Source organism: Thunnus albacares, chromosome 8, assembly GCF_914725855.1.
Source record: "Thunnus albacares chromosome 8, fThuAlb1.1, whole genome shotgun sequence".
Classification (NCBI taxonomy): Eukaryota; Metazoa; Chordata; class Actinopteri; order Scombriformes; family Scombridae; genus Thunnus; species Thunnus albacares.
In genome coordinates this window covers 30328072-30343080 of record NC_058113.1, presented here as the reverse complement: position 1 = coordinate 30343080, position 15009 = coordinate 30328072, and positions in this window count along the sequence as shown.

Sequence of the window (15009 nt, the reverse complement as noted above, 5' to 3'; positions counted from 1 at the left end):
TCAAACACAATGTAACATGAAATCTTACAACAAACCAAATCAAACTACATCATTGTTCCCCACCCGATGAAATCAGAGGGAGACTATGATTTGCTCTGTGGTGTGTGTGTGTGTGTGTGTGTGTGTGTGTGTGTGTGTGTGTGTGTGTGTGTGTGTGTGTGTGTGTGTGTGTGTGTGTGTGCTGTTGTCACCTAATAAACATCAGACAGCCAAAGGCAACATTCTCTGCAGGCTGGATGATATATATATATATATGTTCAGACGCAGCGCTAGAGCAGATCAATAGACGGGATATTTGTTCATCTTGTTATTGAACAAGTGGAACACAGCTTTGGACCCCCGGGACCTCCTCTTACTCACACAAATTCCACTTGTGGGCGTTATGCTTAAAGCGCCTGATTGCTGAATGTTGTTAAAGCTGCGTAGCAGCCCTGCGAACGATACAGCGTTGACATGTATGAAACCCCAAACTATAAGCCTGACACGTATCCCAATATGCAATATAAATATATCAAATATAATATCTCATTCACGATGAGAATACATTCAAAATCTGAACGAACACTATAGAAGTTTAATACCGTGGTAGAGATGCATATAGTGAATAAACACGGCTCACATGAGAGAAAGAGCAGCGATGATACACTGCAGAATGTACTTTATACACCAAATCTCTCAATATTAACGCTCATCGTTGAGTTGAGACATGAAAACATCCCCCTTTGGAAAAAGTAAAATCAAACGTGCCTTACCCGAGAGTTTTTCCTCACGTTTCTGTGCAAATAATCCAACACTTTATTAAAATCCAGGAATTGACGGGATTACTCCATGAAACATCACCGTGTTGGGACATTCTCTACTCTACTCTTGTATATTCGGTAAAGTACCGATATGAACCTCCTGAAAGACAGTTGTGGTATTATAATGCAGTCTGCGAAGACCCGCCCCTACTCTGCTTCTGATTGGCTATGACTCTGATATTCTTACCACATGACTCACATGTGTGGAGGAGAACAGGATAACATGAGACGCTTTTTAAATTTGATGAGTTTACTGCGAAATAAAAGTGTATTTGTTTCAAATAATAGTTAATATATATACCTCAGGTTGTTGTTTATCCATGGAAATGAAAACAAGTTATCTAATTATTATGATTTTAGAACAATCACCCATCAAAAAAAGTTGGTCATATAACACAATTTACTCCAAGGTAGGGTAAAATGAGCGCTCTAGTGGTAATTAGTGTTACCATTAAATACTGATATAAAAATGACACAAAATCAAACAATTTTGAGATAATCTTGAACTTTATTAGTGCCATCAATTTAACAAAGGCAAAAGTCATAGTTTTAAGTAAATGTTTGTTTCCTGTTGTTCAAAATGTTACCTAAACATTTTCAGTAAAGATTAAACTGTGATCTTTGTGTGTTACTGTAGATACAGAAAGAATGTGTGTGTAAATGTGCTTTTGTGTCTACAGACAGGTGACAAATTAAAAGAAAAACTGGTCCAGGTCTGAATGCTTGACCCCTACAGTGAGGGGCTCTGTTATGCTCTGGGGGGCATTTTGTCGGCATGGTTTGGGTCCACTTGACCCCTTAGAGGGAAGAATCACTGCTAATCAATACAAAGTTGTTGTGAGTGATCACCTTTATCCTATGATGAAACATTTCTATCCTGATGGGAGTGGTCTCTTCCAGGATGTCCCCATCCATAGGACATGAGAGGTCACTGAATGGTCTGATGAGTATGAAGATGATGTGAATCATATGCTATGACCTTCACAGTCACCAGATCTCAAACCAATTGAAATCTATGAGAGATTTTGGACTGAGGTGTTAGACAGCGCTCTCCACCACCATCATCAAAACACCACATGAGGGAATATCTTTTTGAAGAATAGTGTTCATCGCTCCAGAAGAGTCTCAGAGACTTGTAGAATCAATGCCAAGGTGTATTGAAGCTGTTCTGGTGACACATGGTGGTCCAACACCTTACTAAAACACTTTATGTTGGCTTCTCCTTTAATCTGTCACCCGTCTGTATGTACAGCATGTTTGTGTGTGACTTAAACTTAACATTAGTCAACAATTAGGTATTTATTCATCAATATTGTAACACTTGTAACAGTGATTAAACATTAACAGGAACAGTGTGTCTAGTCTCTAGAATATCAGAAAATAATTTTTGGGGGTAAATTGAACCATTGACTCAACTTGCTCCAACATCACTGGCACGTTTTACCCCACAACCTCCATTTTGACAAAACTGTTTCACACAGTGGCTCAGATCCACAGTTTGTGACCTTGTTTTGTAGCTTACACTGACTTAAATCAACATGTAATAATGTCCAAAACTTAATTAAGATACAAGACTGATAACTTTAGTAACATGATGAATTCACTTGACATGACAAAAATCTGTTGTTGTTTTTTTGCTCTGTTTTTCTGACCACTCTCTCCATGTGCTGGAGTCCAAGATGGATTGAGTGATGTGAACTATACTTTCTTTATTTGTGGTCACATTATTACTTTTGTTTATGGTTATCTAGATAAAGGGGGTGTCTCATTTTACCCACTGGCTCGATTTACCCCGCTCTCCCCTAACTATTAAGTCACGCTGCGAGCTGTGTGCATCGTATTTATTATTTAATGAAATGTATATTTACACACAATATTATATTACAAGATAGTCAGTCATTATTCTCAAATTAAGCCTTACCTGGTATTATGCAATTAAATTGTTCTCTCTGAGTTTAGACTCTAAATAGACAGTGACTTTTGTTCATTTTGTGTGTTTGTATGTTTTTTTTGTGTCTTTCTAAGCTGGTGAATGGAGGAGAGTGTAAGTGAGAGAATGAGACAGAGACAGAAGCTGCGGATGTGGTCATGTTGAAATATAAAGGTAAAGTGTGTGTTTACCTTTTTATCATCTACAGGATGATAGGGGCAATCCGGGGGGACCATATAATAAAGAGAGTGTTCCCAAGTTACCAGAGGGTTACATAGACTCAGACTCCTTCAGGAAGTGGTTCTCTCTATTCATTCCCTTAACACTCATCTAATTTTCATTTTTTTCTTACGTCCAACATTGCCTGTAAAAAGTCCAAAACCATCTAATGTGTTTCCAACACTCACCAGCTTCTACTATTTATTCTCTTCCCTGTTTTCCTTACGTTCAGGGAGTCATTGGATCCTGTTTTCTAAATATATTCATAACTGCTCAGAGAAATATTGCTGCCTTGACTAGCATAATCCATAAATGTGATCAGGACATGTATCACATTTATTGATAAAGTCACTTTATAATGCAGCAAATTATTGTTTAATAGGAGCCGTTTTCACTTTATAATTACTGCACTTTTTGACAGCACTATTGACACTTTTGACCGCAGGTGGCAGTAAAGAGGCAAAACAAAATCCTATGATTTCCCCCCAAACACACATGATTTTTTCACACTAAAATGTAGACTGGTCAACATGGAACAATATCAAACAGGTCCACCACAAATACTTTTCCCAAACTGATATAACACATTAATTATGTCTCTAGTCTCTACTTGCATGTACACAGTCCTTTCTATTGCTCTGACTGTGTGTTGTAGAGCTCTGGTCAGGGTGGACAGAGAGCAGTTGCCGGCTGAAAACAGCAAGATCCTGCAGCAACAGCCAGGACCCAAACAGCAAGGTCCCCAGTCACCTCCTGAACCTCACATGGAGGCTCTCTCCCTCCCCAGCCACAGAGGACTGTCCCCCATGGCTGCTCCTACCACCAACTCCCCTCCATCATCTGTCTCTCAGCTCCCTCTTCACCCTCCCACAGTCGGCTGCCTGCCTGCACACACTCCCCTGTCAAAGTATTAACATAGACAGTAAAGTTATAGATGTTTTTTATATTCCACCCTTGCATTACAGGGAATTACAGCACTGATTTCTTGCATTTATTTCACTCTTTTGTTGAATCACACAATGTCATTTTATTCAAAAAAGCTTTTGAAATGACATGAAACAGGGATTTTACCTTAAATGTCTGAAATGAAACAGATAGTTGACAACATACAGTATTTCTAATTCATCTATTTTTTTTTAAAAAAAAACCTTTCAGAAAAAGTCCAGTAGGTGGCAGTATTGTGTTAAAAACAAAATTAACACCTCCTGTCTGCAATGACTTTATTATATACTGTCAATGATTGTATACATATAAAACTTGCATTTCTGATAAAAGGATGTGTGTCTACAATTTCTTTATATAGTAATCTAACATAAAGACATTCATTTCTTGTTAGTTTTTTATGTTTTGGATCCTCTTTTTTTCAATGTGTCTGTGCAGGTCAGTATCCAAGCAGATTCATGAACAAGAAACTTACTTTTCCACTGTAAACACTAAAATAATCTATAATGGTTACATTTTACAATTCAACACCAGTGATGTTTTATGGATGCCACTTAGTGTGCACAAAGTCTGATATAATTTGTTTACAAATAAAAAAACGGAAGATATTGTGAGAATCATGAATGGGTGAATTTGGACTATTAACTTCTACACTGTGATTCAAAGGTATTTAATCTGTGGTACAAGGAGTAAACTGCTTTGCCTGACACTATTCATTTACAGCTTGGAACACATTTGAAGTCATTTTCAGTCCATCCACAAAGCACTTTCACCAGTGTTGTAGTTTGAGATATTAAACAGAGAAATTGCTGGTTTCTGTTATTCTAAGCAAATATCACAGATAAAACACATAACAGTAGCAGATCTCTGTGATACATCTGTTATGTTTCAATGAGCCTAAAGGTGTAAATGAGCACACAGCTGTAACCTGCAGCCAGGTGAGGATCTCGAAACAAGATGAGCTGACTTCCAGTGAAGAGCTTCCTCTGCTGGTCTTTATCCTTAATACCAGTGTTTCCAGTTCAAAGGTTTTCTCTCAAACATACATGTGAAAGACTGATAATCAATAACAGACAGTAAATAAGAGCTCACTGTAACAGACAGGATTAAAAACAGCAACAGTGAATCTCAGTTTCAATTACACATTACAATAAAACAACAAAGATCAATGTTGAGAAGTTAAAGATATAAATTCTGGAAAGAAGGTCAGAACTCAGAGTTTTACAGTTTTCATGACGTTAGACGATCAACAAACATGATGAAAAGATTGTTGTGGTCATTATAAACAAACGTATCATCACTTCCTGTGTGGCACTAGTTTAACACCAGTGTTCATAACACATGAGAACAAGCAGCTCTGAAGGGTCTTAACCTGAATACTTCATTACAACCTTCAAGCACACGATAGACAGGATATAAATGTTAATGTTATATTTCATTTGAAAATAAATCACACACATGAGGTGGTTTATGAGGTAGACGTGCTTCTCAGCATAATTTCAATAAAGTGAACAAAGTGCACATTTCAGATCTAACAAAGTTTAACGAGGAGTCCTGATATCAAAATGATAAACAAAGTAAAGATCAAGAACGTTGTTTCCTCCATCAAGTCTGTTATTGTTGTATATCAGTGGTTCATTATGGCTCTGATACCATGGCCACTTACTGGAGAAAATAATCAATCAATCATTATTAGTTTTTACAGTTTGTAATTTATGTGCGTGAAGCATCAAGGTTGTTGCTATGGTTACCTGCCAGCCAATGGGAAACTTGTATGTTCTGTGTCTTTGGTATAAAAGTGAATCAAACTGTTTCCTCTGATCCATCTGCTAAACTGTAAGTTTTCTGAAATCCACCACTGGACCGAGTATAAATCTTGTTTAACAGGCAGAGAGTGAATGAATAAACAGCCAGTACAGATATAGCTGCTGCTGTCAGTCCCAGTACACAGTAGAGGCCGATCCTTTCCCGACTCGCTGTGTTTGGTGTCTCAGGTTCAGGCCAATCCCTCGCTGCTGTAAAGACACCAAACACATCTGTGTCATTCATGTGAAGAAACAACATTTAACTAAAGAAAACTAAATAACCACAACACATTAAGTTGAGACATATTTTATGGTTCTGCTGAGTTTTACTGAATCATCTTACCAGTGACATTGAGTCGGCCTTTTCCTCTGTTCCAACCATAATTTGTTCTCACTCCACACAGGTACAGACCCGAGTCATCAATCCTGATTCTGGACACATGAAGTCTGATTCGTCCTTCTCTGAGGGCGTCTTTGTCACAATGAACTCGTCCTGCAAACTGTCCATCCTGAGACTCTGAGACCTCAACACCCTCATATAGATGATACAGGACCAAGCATTTAACATCAGTTAACAGTTCACAAATAATTATAAATACGGTGGAGGAACTGTCAGTTTTGGTTGTAAACATCCATTCCAGTGTGATGTTGTGGTTCTCCTCTGCCTGGTAGGAGGTCTCTGTCATGTTCAATACAAATGCTCCTGTTGAGGAAACAGAGAGGGAAAGTGAGGACCAGACAAACTAAGAACTTTAACATTTGAGCCCTTAAACTCCACCTATATATATTTAGAAATACAGCTAAGTGTTTAAAGATACAAGAGTATAAAAAGGTAATGCATGATGCCAATAATTAATACAATCTAATCAATAACTGAAGATAAAGGATCTTCCCAACTGTCATCTACCAGCTTTAATAGTTCTAATGTTTTCACTGACATATTTTAAAATGGAAGTCATAAAATATGTTTGTGAGGCTGAAGGTTTATTCTGTTGTTCATCTTTATGTCAAACTGAAGGTTTAAACTAACCACAGACACAGGAGGTCAGGCTGATGAGCAGAAGGATCCTGCAGATCATCTTCTCCCTGTGAGAGGAGACAGAGGAGAGGAGTCATCAACACATGAGGTCAAAGTTCAGTCATCACACTTGTGAAAAGATAAGTCAGGTTTCATTCATGCATCACAACATGTGCTCATGTTCATCTTCCTTATTCTACATGACTGAGCAAAGGACTTTTAGTCAGATCTCAGTCAGTCTACAGTTTGTTCTTCTATGAATTCAGTTCAAGTAACATGTTTTTAAAAGCCTTTCTCAGGTGTCTGTGTGCAGTAATGTAACTGTGCTACAAGATGCTGCAGGTTAAGTTGATTACAATATCTGAAGGTGCAGTTAATATTTCAGGGTTCTTCGTGTGGTAGGGAGCACTAGGAAACACTTCCCCCAAACTGATGTTGAACGCAGCCCTTGTCTGTTCACTTGCCCATCCCTTCCTATCAATCAGGTTCTGATTATTGTTGATTGTTGATTATTGTTTTAGCTTCCTTGCTAGTGCTCCCTGAGTCTTACCTTTGCATACCACAGTGGTAAGTGAGTGTGTCAACGCTGCACATTTATCTTTAAAAAAAGAGCCTGTGTCAGAGCGGGAAAAGTGTCAATAAGTTAACACAATAAAGTTTTATTCAGTGTTGTCCATCAATTCATCATTTACCAGACTTACATTTCCTTGATGATGATAAAGTGGAATCTGACTGTGTATCAGGCTGCAGCTACATCACATTTTAAATATATTTGTTCAGCTTTAATCTGACGGACAAAACACAGGAGGCAGCAACTGAAGATGAAAAATATAGTTAAAGATTTAAAACATATATAGATCAAAGACATAGAGACATGACTGTAGCTCTCAGTCTGATCCAGTAATAACGTGTTTGGTGATTTGCACTTGAAAAGGTGTCGAGGTTAAAATACAGAATATTTTAAATTTTTAGACATCTATTTGTATCTCAGCTCAACAGCATTCAGTGACTTTATTTCAGCTACTTCAACAACTGTAATGAATTTAAATATTGTCACTAAAATGCTGTTAAAACACGTTAAGATTATGCTTCCTATTTAAAAATCTCACTTTCAAACTACATTCTTCATCTGCATCACAATCCTGCTCACTCAGCATATTAACATATAATCTCCAATATTATAGGAATTATATTCCATCAGTGCGACCAATCACATCATGAGTGATAGAGATAATTATTCATTGATCCCACATGTCTAAAGCTTCATACCGATTGTTTAAATTGAAACTGAGATTACACATCATGTGCAATAAAGATTTCAGTGCAGGAGCTGCTCTAACAAACTGACAGCTGTCTTGTGCACAGAGTCACAGAGTTAAAACAGAAGGACAAGCAGAGGTTTTATTCTGAGCTGAGGGTGAATTCACGCTGTGTGATATTTGAATGTGAAGGCAAAAACCGCTGTTCAAACTGACTGATCCGCATAAAAGCGGTAACTTTAGAAAGTCCTTGAGTAACTCAACTAATATCCAACCAGATAGTAAACCTCCGCTAATGAATGTGCTTCAATATGCGCTAAAATACGGACTGAATGAATGAGGAGATGAAACAGCGTGTCTGACTCTGTAAGAGAGAGGAGACAGAGAGAAACTCCGGGTTTACTTACTTACTTTACAGCCACCTCTTATCTCTATATTGTCTGTTTCTTTAGCCACTAATTTTCTTTTCAGTCACATTTACCAGTTGTTTTATTTGATTTAATACTGTAGTTGTTGGGGGTAGGTGGACGGAGTTCCCAGCATGTGAGACATTGTGTTTACGGACATAAGTTTAGGTAAATTGTGTTCTAAATCACCACAGATGTTATCTGGTACACAGTGATTAGTGTTACTGTTCTCCACACTAACTCTACGATGTTTCTAGTAGTTAACAGTTTGCTGTTATAGAATAAAGCATCTTACACCACGAATGAAGTTGTGTGCACGGTTAGTTACTTCCTCCAGAATGCAATCAATGGCGATAATCGTCTTTCATCATATCTTTTTTTGATCCCATGATCCAGGCAGGCAGGCAGGCAGGCGATCGGGCGACCGGGCGACCGGCAGGCAGTTAAGTAAATAACATGATGTTGTGAATGAGAGACCGAATCACAACGGTGCATGAAGGAGCGGACAAACCACAACTCTATCAGTTACCACTCATTAAAAACGGCCTATTCGTTTCCTCTCATTGAACGGAGAAAGTAGAATTCTTATTGATAATTGTACCTTCTTCTTACACTCACCAGGGGACCGTGTAAATACTACGCAGTGATGTCCTTATGGACAGGCGGAAAAATTGCATGTAAAGGCATGCAATAAATCTAAAACAATATCTCCTTACAACCATGTGAAAAAATTCGCTCTTACATGTCACTGCCCACGATCATAACCTGTTCCATTCCCAATAACGAGTACTTTTGCATGACATAAATGAACATTGTTGAAGCTTAATACGGTTATAAAGAAGCACAATGTCAACAAACACGGCTACCATGAGAGAAAGAGCAGTGATGATACACTGCAGAGTGTACTTTATACACCAAATCTCTCAAAGTTAATGTTCATCGTTGGATTGAGACATGAAAATATCACCTCTTGGCAAAAGTAAAATCAAACGTGCCTAACTCGAGAGTTTTTCCTCACGTTTCTGTACAAATAATCCAAAATTTAATTAAAATCCAGGAATTGACAGGATTACTCCAAACACAAACTCCAAACACAAATATCAGGTAGGCCCTACAATAACTATATCATTTCGATCATTTCAGTAAAATGCATGTTACACGTTTTAAAACGTAAATTAAAAAGTACTTACAGTGTGACAATAGCAGAGTGAAGTGCAGAGAATGTGAAAAGGTGATGGTGTAAACAGCTGCAGAGCTTAACGAAGAAGGTTGATGAGCTATGAGAGGCAGAGAAATACCCTCATAAATACAGTTTCTTTCACTCACTCCCTTTCACTATGAAATGTTGGTGACTCAAATTAACAGAATCATTTTGCGTCATCAAAGACAAAAAGTCTTTCTCAATTGGTCCAAACACTCACGTAGTTGTTTGAGACGAGAACATGAATGTGTTGCGCTGACAAGGCAGTGTGACATCGCTTTATCTTGCAAAGCATGCAGTCATGCACTTCTACTGATGGCTGATGGCACTGTCCGTAAGGGTAGTAATAAACCGTGCACACAACATCACTCATGGTGTAAGATGTTTTATTCCATAACAGCAAACTGTTAACTACTAGAAACGTCGTAGAGTTAATGTGGAGAACAGTAACACTAATCACTGTGTACCAGATAACATCTGTGGTGATTTAGAACACAATTTACCTAAACTTATGTCCGTAAACACAATGTCTCACATGCTGGGAACTCCGTCCACCTACCCCCAACAACTACAGTATTAAATCAAATAAAACAACTGGTAAATGTGATTGAAAAGAAAATTAGTGGTTAAAGGAACAGACAATATGGTAACGGTATTAATAAGTATTAATGAAAATCTTTTACTATTAGATTCTGTTGAATTAAAATTGACTTCAGTATTCAAAAGAAAGACAAACAAGACTAAACCCTGATGAGCTGAGGCTGGTAAACGGGATGTCAGGCTACACTGAGGAGAGCTTAGAGGTGTTGCTGTATACTCACCATGCAGTCACAACAACCTAAACACACTCACACAGTAAACACATGAACCACTCATGTGTCTTAGTGTGTTTAACTACAACTATAACAGGGAAGAGACAATAAACTGGCAAAGAAATAAAACTACAGTTTAGCAAACAAAGTAAGGATAGCAGTTGGTTCTAAAATGTGGAACAGTGTTAAATATGGCTGACACTTAGAACAAACCTAAAATTGGACAAAACAGCAGCAAGAGGAGACCAACAAGAGACATTTTACACATTAATATGGTCCTCCACCTTTATACACTGGCACATGCAGAGACAATATGCAGCATCAAATTATAATGTGTTTGACAAAACACAACGAAGTAGCAGCGAAAACTCTTCAGTAAAGCTAAAGTTTTTTAAATTGACATTAGTGTTGTTTTAAGCGTCCCATTTATCTAGTGCTGTTCCTTTACATGACAGTAATGTTAATGCAGTTTGATAGTTTGGATAGCTTGACTGCTTATGCATTCCCACTGTGTGTTGTTTGTCCACAATTACTGTAATTATCACCATACGTGTTAAAGTTCTGCTTCATCCTCACTCAGATTTTTACATGGAAGACTTTTTACATTTCCAGAGTGAGTGAAGGAATCAGGAGAGAGGAGACAGAAGTGAGGAAGAATTGCAGGATGTAGTGGTGTTGAAAGAAAGAGAAACAGTTTAGTTTCAGTTTAGTACGTAAATGTAAGACTCAGGGAGCACTAGCAAGGAAGCTAAAACAATAATCAACAATCAACAATAATCAGAACCTGATTGATAGGAAGGGATGGGCAAGTGAACAGACAAGGGCTGCGTTCAAGATCAGTTTGGGGGAAGTGTTTCCTAGTGCTCCCTACCACATGAAGAACTGTGAAATATTAACTGCACCTTCAGATATTGTAATCAACTTAACCTGCAGCATCTTGTAGCACAGTTACATTACTGCACACAGACACCTGAGAAAGGCTTTTAAAAACATGTTACTTGAACTGAATTCATAGAAGAACAAACTGTAGACTGACTGAGATCTGACTAAAAGTCCTTTGGTCAGTCATGTAGAATAAGGAAGATGAACATGAGCACATGTTGTGATGCATGAATGAAACCTGACTTATCTTTTCACAAGTGTGATGACTGAACTTTGACCTCATGTGTTGATGACTCCTCTCCTCTGTCTCCTCTCACAGGGAGAAGATGATCTGCAGGATCCTTCTGCTCATCAGCCTGACCTCCTGTGTCTGTGGTTAGTTTAAACCTTCAGTTTGACATAAAGATGAACAACAGAATAAACCTTCAGCCTCACAAACATATTTTATGACTTCCATTTTAAAATATGTCAGTGAAAACATTAGAACTATTAAAGTTGGTAGATGACAGTTGGGAAGATCCTCTATCTTCAGTTATTGATTAGATTGTATTCATTATTGGGATCATGCATTACCTTTTTATACTCTTGTATCTTTAAACACTTAGCTGTATTTCTAAATATATATAGGTGGAGTTTAAGGGCTCAAATGTTAAAGTTCTTAGTTTGTCTGTCCTCACTTTCCCTCTCTGTCTTCTCAACAGGAACATTTGTATTGAACGTGACAGAGACCTCCTACCAGGCAGAGGAGAACCACAACATCACACTGGAATGGATGTTTACAACCAAAACTGACAGTTCCTCCACCGTATCTATAATTAATTGTGAACTGTTAACTGATGTTAAACCCTTGGTCCTGTATCATCTATATGAGGGTGTTGAGGTCTCAGAGTTTCAGGATGGACAGTTTGCAGGACGAGTTCAGTGTGACAAAGACGCCCTCAGAGAAGGACGAATCAGACTTCATGTGTCCAGAATCAGGACTGATGACTCGGGTCTGTACCAGTGTGGAGTGAGAACAAATTATGGTCGGAACAGAGGAAAAGGCCGGCTCAATGTCACTGGTAAGATGATTCAGTAAAACTCAGCAGAACTATGAAATATGTTCCAACTTAATGTGTTGTGGTTATTTAGTTTTCTTTAGTGAAATGTTGTTTCTTCACATGAATGACACAGATGTGTTTGGTGTCTTTACAGCAGCGAGGGATCGGCCTGAACCTGAGACACCAAACACAGCGAGTCGGGAAAGGATCGGCCTCTACTGTGTACTGGGACTGACAGCTGCAGCTATATCTGTACTGGCTGTTTAGTCATTCACTCTCTGCTCGTTAAACAAGATTTATACTCGGTCCAGTGGTGGATTTCAGAAAACTAACAGCTCAGCAGATGGATCAGAGGAAACAGTCTGATCTGCAACGCAAATGAAACAAGAGTTATAATTCACTTTTATACCAAAGAAACATAACATACTAGTTTCCCATTGGCTGGCAGGTAACCATAGCAACAACCTTGATGCTTCGTGCACTTACAAACTGTAAAAACTAACTTCTCAACATTGATCTTTGTTGATTTATTGTAATGTGTAATTGAAACTGAGATTTACTGTTGCTGTTTTTAATCCTGTCTGTTACAGTGAGCTCTTATTTACTGTCTGTTATTGATTATCAGTCTTTCACATGTATGTTTGAGAGAAAACCTTTGAACTGGAAACACTGGTATTAAGGATAAAGACCAGCAGAGGGAGCTCTTCACTGGAAGTCAGCTCATCTTGTTTAGAGATCCTCACCTGGCTGCAGGTTACAGCTGTGTGCTCATTTACACCTTTAGGCTCATTGAAACATAACAGATGTATCACAGAGATCTGCTACTGTTATGTGTTTTATCTGTGATATTTGCTTAGAACTTTTTTTGAGGATTTTTTTATTTGCTGACTGAGATTTTTTTGAAATAATTTAATTCTCTCTCTCTCTCTCTCTCTCTCTCTCTCTCTCTCTCTCTCTCTATATATATATATATATATATATATATATATATTTACACTGTATCTTCTTTTCTTGTAACATCTATTTGTGTGTTTATGTTTTGTGTGAAGATCATAAAACAAAATGTTGTGGCCCTTTCTTGCCAGTAAAGATTCAGACAGTCTGGTTCAGAGCAGTGCCTCACATGAACTCTTACTACAGATTCTGTGTTGTAATTAAGTATATGAAATATATACAATAGAACATGTACAAATACATAACAGTAAAGCATACTTAGAGTAACAACATGCAAAAAATTATATGTGATTAGTTGTAACTTGGTTAAAACATACAGAGGTGCTAGTAGAGAACACAAGTTTGTAGAGTGTTTGGTTCATTTCAGACTTGTTTGAGGTTTGAACATCACAACTCATTATTCACTGGGTTGGATTACCTATCAGGATGGACACACACAAGAGTCAAACTTTCTCTCATAAAAATAGGGATTTATTTACAATATGTACACATTATAAACTGTACATGAGGAAAGGCAATGCATTGTTAAATTAGATTTTGGAAACCTTACACCCTAAATAGATGAGAAATATTATTTGACAAGAGCTTGGAACTCCTAATTAGCACAATAAGTCCTCATTAAGGATGACTGTCAGATGGTTGTGTGATGTGACCTTTGCATTTGACCCATCCTCTACACTAGGAGCAGTGGGCAGCCACAGTGCCGCGCTCAGGAACCAACTCCAGTTGTTTTGCCAGCACCAGTGGTCAGGGGAACTGACAGGAGCACACCTGGTAGCACCTGAGCCACGCAGCTCAGGCGTAACTGCAGCTGTGCATCATCTAGAGATTTGGTGTGTTGCCTATTTCTTCCCGTGTGAGGCTTTTCTCAGCAAAAATAGACAGTGAAAATGATCTGTTGACAGTCATATTGACATCATACCATCAACATTACATATTTTAATATAGTTTCAATGTCTATATCTGTAGTATAGCGCAATGTCACAGACATGAAAAAATATATATGAGTAAGCCCTTTTTTGTTGTTTGTTTTTCCATTGAGCACAAACTTCTGAACCTTTTTCTGTCTAAACTACATATAAATGAAATTTACATTAAAATGAAATGAAACATTTTATTATTGATGGCCATTATTAAAGGCAAACTCAATACTCAATGTAGAAACAGGCGGTGTGGCCTGGGCGTAACATAGCCTACATGTCTTTGATAGTGGGAGGAAACCAGAGCACCCAGCAGAAACCCAGAGAAGATTCTAGCTGCAGTCAGAAAGAAGTAAAATCCTTATCTGGTCCTTCTATAATTAATCAATGAACTTAATGTTTATCATGAATAGTCCAACTAGACACCCTGGTGTCCATCATACACAACTTAAATAATTACCATGTGTTCATACTCTTTAACATACATATAATTATCTCAATGTTCATCCCCTTTATACATACATACTCTATGTGAGGAAGTTCTAGTTTCCCTGCTATGACTATGTGCTGGATTTGTTCACACAGAACCTGCTGCAGGTGATCGATCAGAATCACGCAGATGTCTTGAATTTGTATGGACTTACTGTCACCATCACAACCACAATCCTTGTACAACAGTCTGATGCCTCAGTGGTTCTGTGTAAATGAACATAATAAATCAGAACAAACATGTCAGATATCCGTATGAAAACATAACAGGCTGACGTAGAAATGCTAAACCATATTACTTTCTGAATGTATAAATTTCCACTCTACAAGA